Source organism: Perna viridis, chromosome 2 (genome assembly GCF_037379345.1).
Source record: "Perna viridis isolate PV_CMFRI_1.1 ecotype Kerala chromosome 2, ASM3737934v1, whole genome shotgun sequence".
NCBI classification, from domain to species: Eukaryota; Metazoa; Mollusca; class Bivalvia; order Mytilida; family Mytilidae; genus Perna; species Perna viridis.
In genome coordinates, this window is record NC_142446.1 from 5,592,912 (window position 1) to 5,607,163 (window position 14,252).

The 14,252-nt window shown below is 35.3% G+C and overlaps 1 long non-coding RNA gene across 1 annotated transcript in view; it reads left to right on the top strand.

Annotated features, from left to right (window-relative positions):
• Positions 1 to 11,394, top strand: part of LOC148623441 (uncharacterized) — a 28,209-nt gene extending 16,815 nt beyond the window's left edge. Inside the window, exon 3 of the long non-coding RNA XR_015919426.1 lies at positions 9,517 to 11,394. This is a non-coding gene — a long non-coding RNA (uncharacterized LOC148623441). The remainder of the gene's footprint in view (positions 1 to 9,516) is intronic.
• The last annotated feature ends 2,858 nt before the right edge of the window (positions 11,395 to 14,252 follow it).

Here is a 14,252-nt window from a genome sequence, read left to right on the forward strand (position 1 = left end):
AAGAAAAAAAAGAATTGTTACTACGGTAGTATTACCCGGTTCTAATGTCAAAATGTCGGCCATTTGAACTTAATAACATCCATCACTTATGAAATAGAAAAAGAAAGTTTTTATTGAACTCTCATAAATCAACCTCAGAACCAATCACTGTCCCGCGTAATGAACAAAACATTCAACTCGGTAAAACGAAAATGTAGCAATTATGTGAATGTACACAATGTATTAAATGAGGCAAAACATTAGCTCCGTAACTATGTATCTGACAGACACGCCCAGTTGATAAAGCACTGGTTCACCTCGGGGTCATGTGAGCCGCGGTATATTGATACCATAATGCCTTAGATACGTCAGTGTTTGTATATATAAGTTATTTGAATGCAATAAAAGTTATCGTCACAAATAGAAGTAATTTTGATTACAGAATTAGGGAGAGTTCAACAACAAGTAAAATCGAGTCTGCCTTATAGGCTCAGGAATGATCACTATCGTGAATGTTTCTGCTATCCTTCAAGCATCATGATATATATATAGTCCACCATTCTACTTAAGTAAGCAACTATTGGGTTCTATTTTGTGGAAAGGATCAAATAAAGATGGATTCTAGCCACATTAAATATGTCAGTACCAGTTTTAACTACATATCGGGTGGTGTTAGTATACGGTGTTCAGTAGTATATATATTTGTATATCGACATGCAGGGGATTGGTCAAATTATCTACTAAAATATCATGTATTAAATACAAGCAAAGACTTAAAGTGCACAGAAATCGAAAATCTCAAAATATGATAAAATAGCATACAATGACAGGAAAAAGTGTACTCTAACGAACAATACTACATGTATTTCCAATGCACGGTTTGTAGGAATGCCCGTTTAATATCGCGATATGTTTAATATTCACCGCAATTCCAAACAAAAAAAAAACAAAAAAAAAAAAAAATCCCAACTACAGATATGTCATGATGGATGTTGAAACTGCTTTTATCCGTCTTAACACCATTGCTGTTCTGATGAGTGTTGGAATGTTGTTGAATACTGTCCTTCATTTTTTCTTATACCTGATATAAACCATTCCGATACTTCTCCATAGATTTTACACCCTGTTGTCCACCATATTGCTGTTACTGTTCTGTTGACTGTTGGAATGTTGCTAAATACTCTCCTTCATTTTGTCCGATACCTGATGTAAACCATTCCGATACTTTTTCATAGATTTTACACCCTGTTGTCCACCATATTGCTGTTACATTCACGTCATGTCGTCTATCGTGATGCCAATTGTACTTGTATGCATGTGCCACATAGTTCCTAAGAATACCCATCGGTCTGTTGTCCACCGTCTGTTGTACTCGATTGTACTTTTTTTGTCTTTGTTTTGTCCATCTTATCATTTATGTGTATCGTATCGTTCACTGGAATTCATATTGACTATGTACCATATACTGGTAAATTTTTGCGACAAAAAGGCTAAATCACTTTACAAATTAAGAAGCTATTGTTCGTTCGCAAGATTCTTTGCTTCCTTTGATATGAGACAGGTATTACCTGTAAACTGATCTTTTGTCACAATAACCAGGCCCTACTGGTTATACATTTTATACGATCGCAAAAAAGATCGGTCGTATATCGTATAAAAATCACGCTGTCGTCGTCGTCGTCCGTAGACACGTCATGTCTGGAAAATGAAAATAACAAATTTGAATGGATCTCTTTATACCACAAGGTGCTATATATACCACAAAAGGAAACGTGGAACTGATTTGGGGGTTGCGACTTGAATCGTTCAGGAATTTAAAAAGGCGCCAAGACCAAGCATTTTCCTGATATCCGGATGATAATTTGACTATAAGTGAATAAGTGAATGGAGTTCTTTTGTGTTGTACTTCAAGATTCATACCACAAAAAGGAAAGCTTAAGATGGATGTTGGTGGTCGTGAAATGAACAATTTAGGTGTGAGCGAACACAAGGTGTTAGAAACAAGCAGTTTCATGATGTCTCGACAATAACTTGATTATATGAGACATTGTACCACAAGGTATCAAACTATTTTGGGGGTTGTAACTTGAACTTTTTAGGAATTAGGAGCCAACATTGGACATGAAACAAACAGTTTATCCAGGGAAACGAGTGTGAGAAGCTTAATTTAACTTTGTACTTTTGGACCAAGTGTTAAACTGTCACAGTAGTATCAATGTTCTTTGATATGTTTCATTTCCCACTGTACATTGGGTCAAATTCGGAAAGTGCAAAATTGCAAATTAAAAAAAAATTTGAACACTTTCATTTTAATCACAATCCAGAATCTGAGCTGTACTAAACTTGAACGTTCTTGTCCAAACTGTTCTGTGATTCCCAGTTTTGGTACTCTGGTCTTTCTGGTTAATAACTATTGTCTATATTAGAGAAATCAAGGGAACCAATATTCTAGCGGAAATAAAAAGAATGTAATCCAGGGACAAAGACCAGACATGGAAAACAGACACACACAACAAGAATTAAAGCATTGTAAACATTTACTTGAAAAATAAATAAATAAATATTGGAAACACCATGGCTGCTCCATGAATTTGATTGAGTAACCCTGGTATACAGTGGCTTGATCCCACTATCAAATATATATCCAGCCTAGTACAATTATATCAACTATGTAGTATATGTATATTGTCTGGCTGCATATTTGATAGTAGGACCAAGCCCTTGTGGTTGAATTTAAATGTGACTTTATTTGTGTTTTGCAGAATGTGTATATACCACAGTGGCTTGCTCACACTATCAAAGTTTCCGCCCAACTAGTATATAAACACGGGCTTGCTTCTATTATCAAATACACATCTCGACTAGTATCTGTACTAGTCGGGCTGCATATTTGTGGTATGCTTACTGGAGCCAGGTAAAATTCAGAAACGTTTTATCCTAAGTCACTCCAGAAACGAAAATAAAAGGAACTGTTAAGAGCCACTTAATTTTGTTTTCAGTAAGAGAAAGGCGAAACAAGACTAGATCCTTATATTATTTTGTATAACCTCAAACATACTGACATATTGGTTACTGTTCATTTCGCATGTAAGGTCACTTCCTGTCAGGCTACAAAAAGGCACAAAGTAACTTACATTTACATAGATTGCCATTATGAGGAGTTTCTCTACAGTGATACTTTTAATCAATGTTTCTTGAATTTTGAGTTCCAGTGACTACTTCGAAAAGTTCGCGAATTTTATATTTCTTCATTCCTTATCAATAATAACGATGTACCAATTTCTAGGGATATTGAGATGATTAATACAAAGGGTTTCCATTAGTTGGCTAAGGATTCGGTTTTCTGCAGATTAGTTATCAGTTCAATACGTACAGAATCCTGAATGTCAACCAGCTTCGATATAGTTGATTCGGTACAGAGAACCAATGATGTTAACCAGCATCGACATGGTTGACTCGGTACAAAGGATCAAAGATGTTAACCAGTGCCGACATGGTTGACTCGGTACTGAGAATCAGTGATTTTAACCAGCGTCGACATGGTTGACTCGGTACAAAGGATCCTTAATGTTAACCAGTTCCGACACAGTTGACTCGGCACAGAGAATCAATGATGTTAATCAGCGTCGACAGGGTTTACTCGGTACAGAGAATCAATGATGTTAACCAGTGCCGACATAGTTAACTCGGTATAAAGAATCAATGATGTTAACCAGCGTCGATATGGTAGACTCTGTGCATTAACCAGCGTCAATATGGTTGTCTTGGTACAAATGGTTGATCCTGAACTTGAGACACGACAATAAAGGAATCAAAGGTATATCAATGAAACTAAACAAACAAGTTCATTAACTAAATTGTGTATTAAGTATTTTGTTCTAGTGTCAATAGATGTGAGTAATGTTTTTATTAGTCGAATAAAAGCCGCTGATAGAAGCCAATTATTTCTGCAATTAAAACGCTGATTGCTACAAACACGTGTTATTTGGGCATTAGACGGTTTTAACTCGTTGTTAAAGAAAGGTTAAATCAAATTTCTATCTTAGTAACTAAAACAAATATAATTCGATTCCCAATCATATTATATAATTGACGTGAGTATTATTTCTACATAAGAAAATAGGAACGGTGTCATTTTACTGTTCGAGGTGATCGAGTACACAATTTACTCAACGTCAACATTTTGTTATATTGTTATTATAAAATGTCAACAAACTGTGTTTATTTGTATAAGTATATCAATAATATATGATATGATTAACAGAGTAGACCCATGCAGACTAGTTTTATAAGCACCATTATCAAATACAGGCGTAACTCAGATAGTAAATAAATGGTTTTAATTTAGTGTCAAAATAAATTTGTGTTGTCTGTTTCGTCGGTTTAAATTATTGTTTAATATCAGGGCATAATTCCTTGTTCGTGCACTTGTTTATCTGAACCCAATGAATCCAACAGTTCCCTTTGAAAACGAAGCAGGAAATTTGAATCGACTGTATTTAAGACCAGAATGGAAACTAAACTTATTTTCTTAGTTTTAAGGAGGTCGTGCTATTATCACCATAAGAGATGCAATGCAGGAAAAGGAATAAACAGCTCATATACACAGTATTGCACGAAAACCTGTGTACTGGTATATATATGTCTGAAGAAGGCATTTTTTTATATTCACGGACTTCTCGGCTGTGAAATTGATATTTAGCTGAAATCAATAACCTTGCTGATTTTGTTTTGTTTTTTACGTAGAAAGTGTATTAGTTTAAATCATATAAGGGTGAAATGGAATTTGAGAAGTAATGTTGACAGTTTTGCCATTCATTTGAACCATAATATATGAAAACATCCTAAGGTCTAGATCATCCATACACGTAATCTATGAAGTAAGGGGTCAACGGATCGAACCTCACGTTTTTAATGGGGTTTATGTTGTTGTTTTTTTGTTTTTTTTTTGTGTGTACTTTTAAATTCCTTTTTGTTGGATAGCTTAGCGGGGATTTTCCGCGTCTGCTGTCTTTCAAATGCTCCCGGCAATGTTTCGTTCACGTATATCCCCTCATCTGTCCTTTAAATGTCCGAGGCACTGTTTTATCCATGTATATCCCTTCATATGTCTCGTTTTTTTCCTTAAAATGTCCCGGCATGGTTAAGTCCACGCCATCATTTGTCCTTTAATATCCCTGGAATTGTTTTGTCCACGTATTTCCCCTCGTAAACCATTCTGATGTTCCCGGTGTTGTTTTTTTTCCACGTATTTCCCCTCGTAAACCATTCTGATGTTCCCAGTGTTGTCTTTTTTCTACGTATTTCGCCTCGTAAACCATTCTGATGTTCCCGGTATTATTTTGTCCACGTTTTCCCCTCGTTTGCCCTTATAATGTTCCCGGTGTTGCTTTTTCCACGTATTTTCCTCTTTACTCCTTCTGGTGTTTCTGGCGTTGTTTTGTCAACATATTTTCCTTCGTTAGACTTTCTGGTGTTCTGGCATTATTTGTCTACGTATGCCCCCCCCCCGTAAGCCCTTCCGGTGTACCTGGGGTTGTTTTGTCCACGTATTTACCCTTGTTTGCCCTTCTGGTGTTCCTGGTGTTGTTTTGTCAACGTATTTCTACTCATTTGCCCTTCTGTTTATTCCCTGCATTCTTTTGTCAATGTAATTCCCATCGTTGATACTTCGAGATTTCTATTTGCTTTCTCATTAATTTTGGTAATTCATTTGTAACATATTGCAACATCCAAAGGAACGGAATAATATATCATTGCTATTACTATGTTTATGTAATATTTTTGGGTATTTTTTCCTACCCTTTTCGTGTTTTCATAGTTACAAATTTGATAATAAAAACAATGATTGTCCAAAATATTACTAACAACATAAAACATTTTCTATAATAATTTGACATCACTGTGATGTCATTAGCTACCTGAATGGTTGAATAAAATCCTCTGTATGGGGTTTACTAATCCATTAAGCCTATATCTGCATTTAACAGCCTCACATCTTCATTTATTTAAATCAGGCGAATTAAGTGACAAACGTATACTATGTTCCACCTTTGAAGTTCACCTGTCCAGATGATATTTACATGTGATTTGTTGACATTTCTGTTATTTTCTACATAACAAAGACCTATAGACACAGACGGAGTTATCACCATGATTCTGTTCACTGTAATATTAACCTTCTTATATATATATATATATATATATATATATATATATATATATATATATATATATATATATATATATATATATATATATATATATATGTAAGTTTTTACATCAACATCTGAATTTTCATCGACCGCGCTTCTGACTGGAATGTAAATATCAATTCAAACCTAGCCAGTTCAGAGAGGTCATAAAAAGTATATCGATATAGATGTCTAATTAATCAGAAACACATAAGACATCCTAAATTTGACCTACATGTACACGGACAAATATAAATGCCTGACAAATTATCGTCCGTTTGATGTTAAGTGCCTTGGAAAGTGGGTCTGGTTTTTAGTGTAAGTGTGGTATGTCGATCTGTAAGGGATATTTCCGTTTCTTGCTTAATTTGACTATGATAAAGTATTATCTTGTAAATATTACTGAGAATAACAGGCATGCAAGGGAAGGATGGTCTTTTTAGTTCAAAACACTTTGGAAAGTTTGGAAACATTCTAATGGGGTATATTTTATCTTAAAAGTCCGCTGCATCCCCAATTAAAACAAAACAGTTAAGTAATAAAAGAAATACATGGAATACCATAAGGATACTTTCCATTGGAATCGCTCGGTATTGTTACTCTCCAAAAGAATCCCTCGGTATTGTTACTCTCCAATGGAATCTCTCGGTATTGATACTTTCCAATGGAATCCCTCGGTATTGTTACTCTCCAATGGAATCCCTCGGTATTGATTCTTTCCAATGGAATCCTTCGGTATTGTTCCTTTCCAATGGAATCCTTCGGTATTGCTATTCTCCAATGGAATCCCTCGGTATTGTTCCTTTCCAATGGAATCCCTCGGTATTGTTACTCTCTAATGGAATCTCTCGGTATTGTTACTTTGCAATGGAATGGTTACTGGTCAGCCAGGTTTTAACGTACTCACTTTAATTCGAGGCTAAAGGTTATATTTTTCAATTAAATCGACAGACTTGCGGTAGTCTCACGCCCATGTCAATAGAAGTAGTCATGTTCGACCTTTATTGTCAATATGTTACTCAATATTTTGGAAATAATGGACATAAGACCACTATTAAGGGGTGTAACTTTATCGGGTATCACTGTATAACAGATCTTAATCAACTGGACATTACATATCTTTCAACCAGTTTGAATTGAATGACAGATACACAATAGAAGAATTATATCAAAGAAACCTTGCGCAATTTTAGGTCTAAAATAAAATAGACAGGCCAACAAAAACTAAGTATAATGTGTAGAGAATTGCAACCGTAATGTGATTCATGGATAAATTCAACCGAATTCTCTGTCTTTTTCATTAGTTGAAGTTTCGTTAAATGATGAAGAAAACGAATTAACTTTAAAACTGACCCAATATCTCCGGATCTAGTGAATACGTAGTATGTCATCATTGTTTTAGTATTGTCAACTAGTACTAACAACGATTATGTTTAGTTTTAGATCCGATCCTTCATTAAGCATTCCGTTTTATCGGCACACGTTCCAATTTTTCACCAAGTCGGTTTCATTCTTTAACCAAGCTTCGTACCTAACCCCGACGCAGCTTTCTCGTCCCTCGGTAAACGTTCCAATCCCTTATCCAATATTCTGTTCTGTCAACACATGCTTCAATTCCATTTTCTTGTTAAACGTTCCAATCCAGTTTCAAACATTTCGTTTTCTTCGTAAACGTTTCAATCCCGTATCAAACATTTCGTTTTTCTCAGTAAATGTTCCAATCATGTAGCAAACATTATGCTTACGTTCTCTCAGTACAAGTTTCAGTTTTTCCGTTTTTTTTTTTAATATTTTTTTTGTAATTTTTAAACATGTTCAAATTCGCAATGATCTTTTATGAAACATAGTGAAGGAATAAATCGAAGAATTTTCTCGGCTTTGAAATTCTATTATCTACATCGGCCACTTTTCTTTAAGAATCTTAAAATCTTGAGCAAATGTTTATATGCAGGTTGTTACCAGGTTTAGCTTAACTCCGCTATAGTTTTTATTTTACCTTGTTTCAGATATTTAAGTCGCCGACCACGAAGTGGCGGTGACTTACTGTTTTTACTGTGTTTCTTCTTCTTCTTTTTCTTGTTCTTATTATTATTATTTAAATTCTCCTGTCATAAAAATTCTTCAAAGTGTCCGCCCTTTTTCTCAAAAGTGGCTCATCCAATTGAGATGAAACTTTACTTGAAGTTAGAACTACTCTTCGAAGGATACAGAATTCCAAAATTGGCTTAATCGATTTACATATCAACCGCCATTTTTTAAAATGGCCGCCACCGCAGTAAATATTAAAAGTTGTTCGATTTCGATGGAATTTGATACCCATAATTTTTACGCTGTCTCGATTAATAATATGCAGTTCACTTGACGATATGTTTCTCAAAAGATATATCAAGAAACGGGAGGCGACTTCTACACGAATCGTTAAAACGTAAATTTTGATATAATTTATATTTGGATTTTAGTATTATCCGGTATTTGCCACCCGTTCAAACCTAAAACACCACCAAATTACTACTCCTTCTTGGCTAGTATTTATTGAAAGCTTTTTTCTGTGAGACCAATTTAAGAGAAAGGCGTTCAGTTTTAATCCGGACATTTCATATGTCAAGTGTAATGTTCATAAACCCCGCCGAGCGAATCAGTAAATTACCAAAATCCAAACCTAACGTTGACATTCACCTTGTATTTATTTAAAGTGGCACTCTTATGGTTCTGTAATATAAGTTTTAATTTATGGTATTGGTCTATCATCATGTCACTATAAAAAAAGTATCGAAGTATACGTTAGCGCTGAGCAATAATACTTGTTATCTAGTTCGACTTGAAAACTTTTATTTGTCTCCACTAAAGGAACACAAAGAATCGGCAATAATCACACCCATTTGTCAGAATCTAGTACCAAACTCACTACAGGGTTTTAATCTTATAATTCTAGATTTCTTGTCAATAAGCAATAAAAACCCGTGACAAAAAAAACAAACAAAACAAAACAAAAAAAAAAACGAAAAAACGAAATTCCAGTTTTGTCATATTAAAACGATCCCGAATGTAAGAAATTGTAAAAAGCTTAAGTACTGAATCAACAATATCAGATTTCAAATTTCTTAAGAGGGACAATTGAATTAGATCCACCTAATGCAGCTTTTATTTAGTCAACATTCCATGTATTACCTTCAGTACATTTGAATTCTGAAGTGAATATTCAGTTTATACATTATTTGATCTGCTAGTTGTTCTTTAGGGGGGGGGGCATTATTATTCTACAGATTCACATATTTTGTAATTTTCTCTTTGTGTTTAATTGAATTAGTGTGCGTGTACATTTTGATATTTTCGATATTCGCAGGTGATGTTTGCAACCAAACTGTGTACAGTTTCTTCTACAACTTTTCCGATAAAAAAAATTGCGTTGCGTTGACCACTCATGGTCGGCTAAAACCATTCGTCCAAATTACCGAAGCAACAATATGCAGTGGCTAACACCTCACCCTCCAACAGAACCTACTGACTGCCTAAATTACCATAGACGGTCACCTTCTACCACTCATTGTTCACAACCATGGAGGTTATAAAGGTAGAAGTCTCTACGTGCTGAGTATGTTAAAAACATGTTTACACTTCATTTTTTAATAGTTTTGTGACGTTCAATGCGACAGTAAGAAAGTCATGTTTTTTTTAAAATAAGCATCATATATAAAACAGTGAGAGCCTAGACATAGTATTAAATGACCCCTGAACAATTAACAAGGAAATTCAAGCTTCTTCGGTGTTTTTATTATTATAATGTTTTCATGGTATTGTTTTCATGCAGATAGTTCTGCACAGCGAAGCAGATGACAAGAGACCTACCACGTTAATATATTTTATAAATTAATGTTTGACGGGTTTAATCAAGGAGATCAATCGCTAAGAAATGGTAGTCTAGTCCAGTAACCGTCTGGAACTGTAACCAACCTCCTTCCAGTAACCGTCTAGTACTGCTACCAACCTCTGTCCTGGAACAATAGAGCTGCCACCAACCAGTCCGGTAACCACCTAGAACAGCCACCAACTTCAGTCCAGTAACCACCTAGAACAGCCACCAACTTCAGTCCAGTAAACACCTAGAGCTGCCACCAGCCTCAGCACTAGTCAGTAACAACGGAGCTGCCACCAACCCCACTCCAGTAATTATCTATAACTGTTACCAACATCAGTTCAGTAACCAAATAGAACTGCCACCAGTCCAGTCCAGTAACCGCCCGGAACTACCACTAATCTCAGCCACGAAACCACTAAGAATGCCACCAATCTTTGTCCAGAACCGCATGGAGCTAAAACCATTCTCAATCCAGTAACCGTCTAGAACCACTATCAACCTCAGTCCAGTAACCGCCCGGAACTGCCACTAACCTCAGTCCAGTAACTGCCCGAAACTGCATTCAACCTCAGTCTACTAACCGACCGGAACTGATACCAACCTCAGACCAGTCACTATCTAGAACTGACATAAACCTCAGTCTACTAGCCGCCCGCAATTGATACCATCCTCAATTCAGTTACTGTCTAGAACTGCAAACAACCCCAGTCCTGTAATGCCCCAGAAGTGCCATCATTCCCAGTCCGGTAACGCCTAAGAAGTGTCAACCACCTCACCAAACTACACCCATCAATGATATACTAAATTATTCCAAGACTGATCGAAAAAGTGTAATGTACTGACAGAGAAAGCTGATCTAAACAAGACGAATAGTCGAATAAATTGTAGGCACATTTATGTACCGGCATTACAAATAATTAGCACCACTTGGAACGGGTTTTCAAACTTTAAAATTTTAGTTTGAGGTACGTCCAAATCAGATAAATTGAGGATAGAATCATGTGGACAAATCAAATTAGATATGAGAAACTATTGTAAAGAATTGCATTGAAACAATTCAATCAATGACGCAAGGCCTTTAAGGCTTAATGGGTACTAAGGTCTAGTTTAAGACAGTATGCGTATTTCACGCCAATTAAAGATATAAAAAAAACAAAAGATAAAGGATCAAAGAAAATCAAACCTTTGACCAATGTAGGAGGAAAAGGATCTATCTACGACAAGTTCTACAATAAATATGTCGGCGGTAACTTACGGGGTATCAAGTACGCTTATATTGTTATTGTTTAAAACTCTTCCAGTAAAATGCATGATAAATCAAAATCATAAAACAAATGAGTAAAATATAAACCATCATGGTTAACCATATAGATGGACGTAAAAGTTCTATAAATCATTCCTGTTGATATTGTCCATCCATACAAACACATACACGTCTTCTGTACATAGTTCGTTTGGCAAAATGTGAAATGAACTGAACAAAAAACGACTGTGGGTCCGGCTTTTCTACATAAATCTTTAAGAAATCAGATGAAATTATCCCAGCCTTCTCCTGAATATGGCACTATGAGGTACAGTTTCAAAGAGATCGAAACCTTTATACTGAAATGTCTACGAACGGCAACGGTGACCACAGCGACCAACAATATTATACCAGGTTTTTTTTTAAACATAAAATCACATATGTCAATATACTGATCCTTCACATATGTCAATATACTGGTTCTTCACATATGTCAATGTACTGACCCTTCACGTATGTTTCACATATGTCAATGTACTGACCCTTCACGTATGTCAATATACTGGTCCTGCACATATGTCAATATACTGATCCTTCACAAATATCAATATACTGATCCTTCACATATGTCAATATACTGGTCCTGCACAAATGTCAATATACTGATCCTTCATATATGTTTGCTGATGCATTTAAGCATATGAAAAAAAATGTTTTTCATTCTTATATGCAATCAATTTAAATCCTGATCATTTTATACTTGTCTTAAACTCCTATAGCAAGTGATACAGGTAATATTCCATACGATACGAGATGAAATTCGATTGAGTTGCGATAACAAGCTACCTCACTTGTATTTGAACAATTTCTAAATTAAAAGAGTTATAACTCCCATGAAAAAAGGATCAAATTTTCATGGTAAGATGAACGAGCTATCTCAGTTGTATTTTGGGGAAATTTATAAATTCAAAGGCCACGATTGCTTAAAAAATAGGGGATTAAAGAGTAATCAAGGGAGCCAAAATTCTAGCGGAAATCAAAAGAATGTAAATCAGGGACAAAGACCAGACTTGGGAAACAGACAAACGCAACAAAAAAACATAAAGTAACTAAAATAATACATACAAGGAAACAAAAGTAAATGAGCAACTCGGACTCCACTAAAAACTGAGAGCATGGGCCAGGTGTGTAGGGTAAGCGTCCTCTGCTTTTCTATAAACACCCACCGAGTTGCACATTAAAAGTCAAATCCGGGGTAGTCGAAAGCGGAGAGGAGAACAATGACACGTTGAACAAATCAGTTTTCATGGTGCAGATGGATACACCGTAACGATCCACGAGTTCATGATGACGACCATAAAACTTATGTAGTGATGACTTCAATCTTGTAGCACCATAACCCTGTTCCAGAAGCATAATTGTAAGAAGTCTACCGCAATACATAAAGTCTGCGTAGTTACGGCAAGCTCTGGCATAAAGTATGAGTTGTGATATGAAAATTCTATACGCATGTGCTGAAGGGATGTTGCCAAAGATGAAAGGAAAGTTGACAATTCTGAATGAAAAGTCATCACGTTTGTCGTAGAGTTTAGTCAATAGTTTTCTTTACCATTGATCTCTAAGCGAAGGTCAAGATATGAGGCTGACTTCACAGCGTCTGTAGTATCCTTTATCTCAAGTTCTTTGGGGTAGATGCGATGTATCAAATCCCCGAAATTAGGATTGTTTAAAAATAATACGTCATCTATACAGCGGAAACTGAAATTAAAGGATCTAGCTAAACGGTGTTTTTCTTTCGGATCAGATCAGTAAAAAATCAGCCTCATAAGAGTGAAGGAATAGGTCAGCAAGTAGAGGAGCACGAATTGTTGCCATTGGGATGCAGACCGTTTGTTGAAAAACGCGTCCACCACACTGGACAAATATGCTGTCAATAAAAAATTCATGCATTTTGAAAACATCTTCTGTATAGTTGGAAGATGAGTTGGAATTATTTTTTACAAAGTATGAAGAATCTCTACCAAGAACTATATATTTGTATCTACATGTAGGTGTATCATCTTTTTTGGAAATAACGATGTATAATGTTTTTGAGTCGGGATTTAACTGAGTATGGGGAATAGAAGTATACAGTGTTGAAAAATCCTTGGTTTTAATGCTATTCTGATTATAATCTTGAATTGAAGGTCTCCAAATGAATTTTTCAGGATCCACAATTGAATTAACACCAATAGGGGAGTAACAAGTGTTGTGGTAAGACTGGAGACCCTCTTTGACAGCTGTGAGTATAGAAGTGAAGTCTTAAAAACTTCACTATGCATGATTACATTTTGCGTCCTCTTAATCAAATGTGCTAGGTCGTAAATAATCATGATTAAGTATTAAAACTACAAACATATTTGTTAAATTGCTGTTTTCCGTTTTTTTTTCTCCTCACAAATACAGTGTCATGCTCTTAAAAAACGTCGATTTATTTGCTTGAAGAAAAAAAAAACAACCACCATTTAACAAGACGGGATAACTACAATAATATTGAATCGTTAACATGCATGCATTTATGAACCAAGAAAAAAAAATCGTAATACAAACCCACAAAGAAAAACAAACAATGATTGCGTCAGGAAGTCTAAAATCATAAGACAGAAAATATTTTTAAAAATATTGTGGTGGTATATTTCAAACTTATATATCTAAAATCTTTTCTTTTATTGAAGCTCTTATTAAAATACCAGAAAAAATTCAATACACATATAATTGGATTATGAAATTTAATACGTCTGAAGAGAATGGTATTGACAACTCTCTGTCTGATCAGATATGTTTAAAGGAATTCTGAACTAAGTACCCCGTCATTGTAAACCGATTCAAAGTTCTGTGTAGGCCGAAACCATTACAAAAAAGTCATATGAACTATACAATACATGTGTGATCCTTTTCAGAAAAACCACCGCTTCTGAAAACATGCCTTGGTAATTCACGT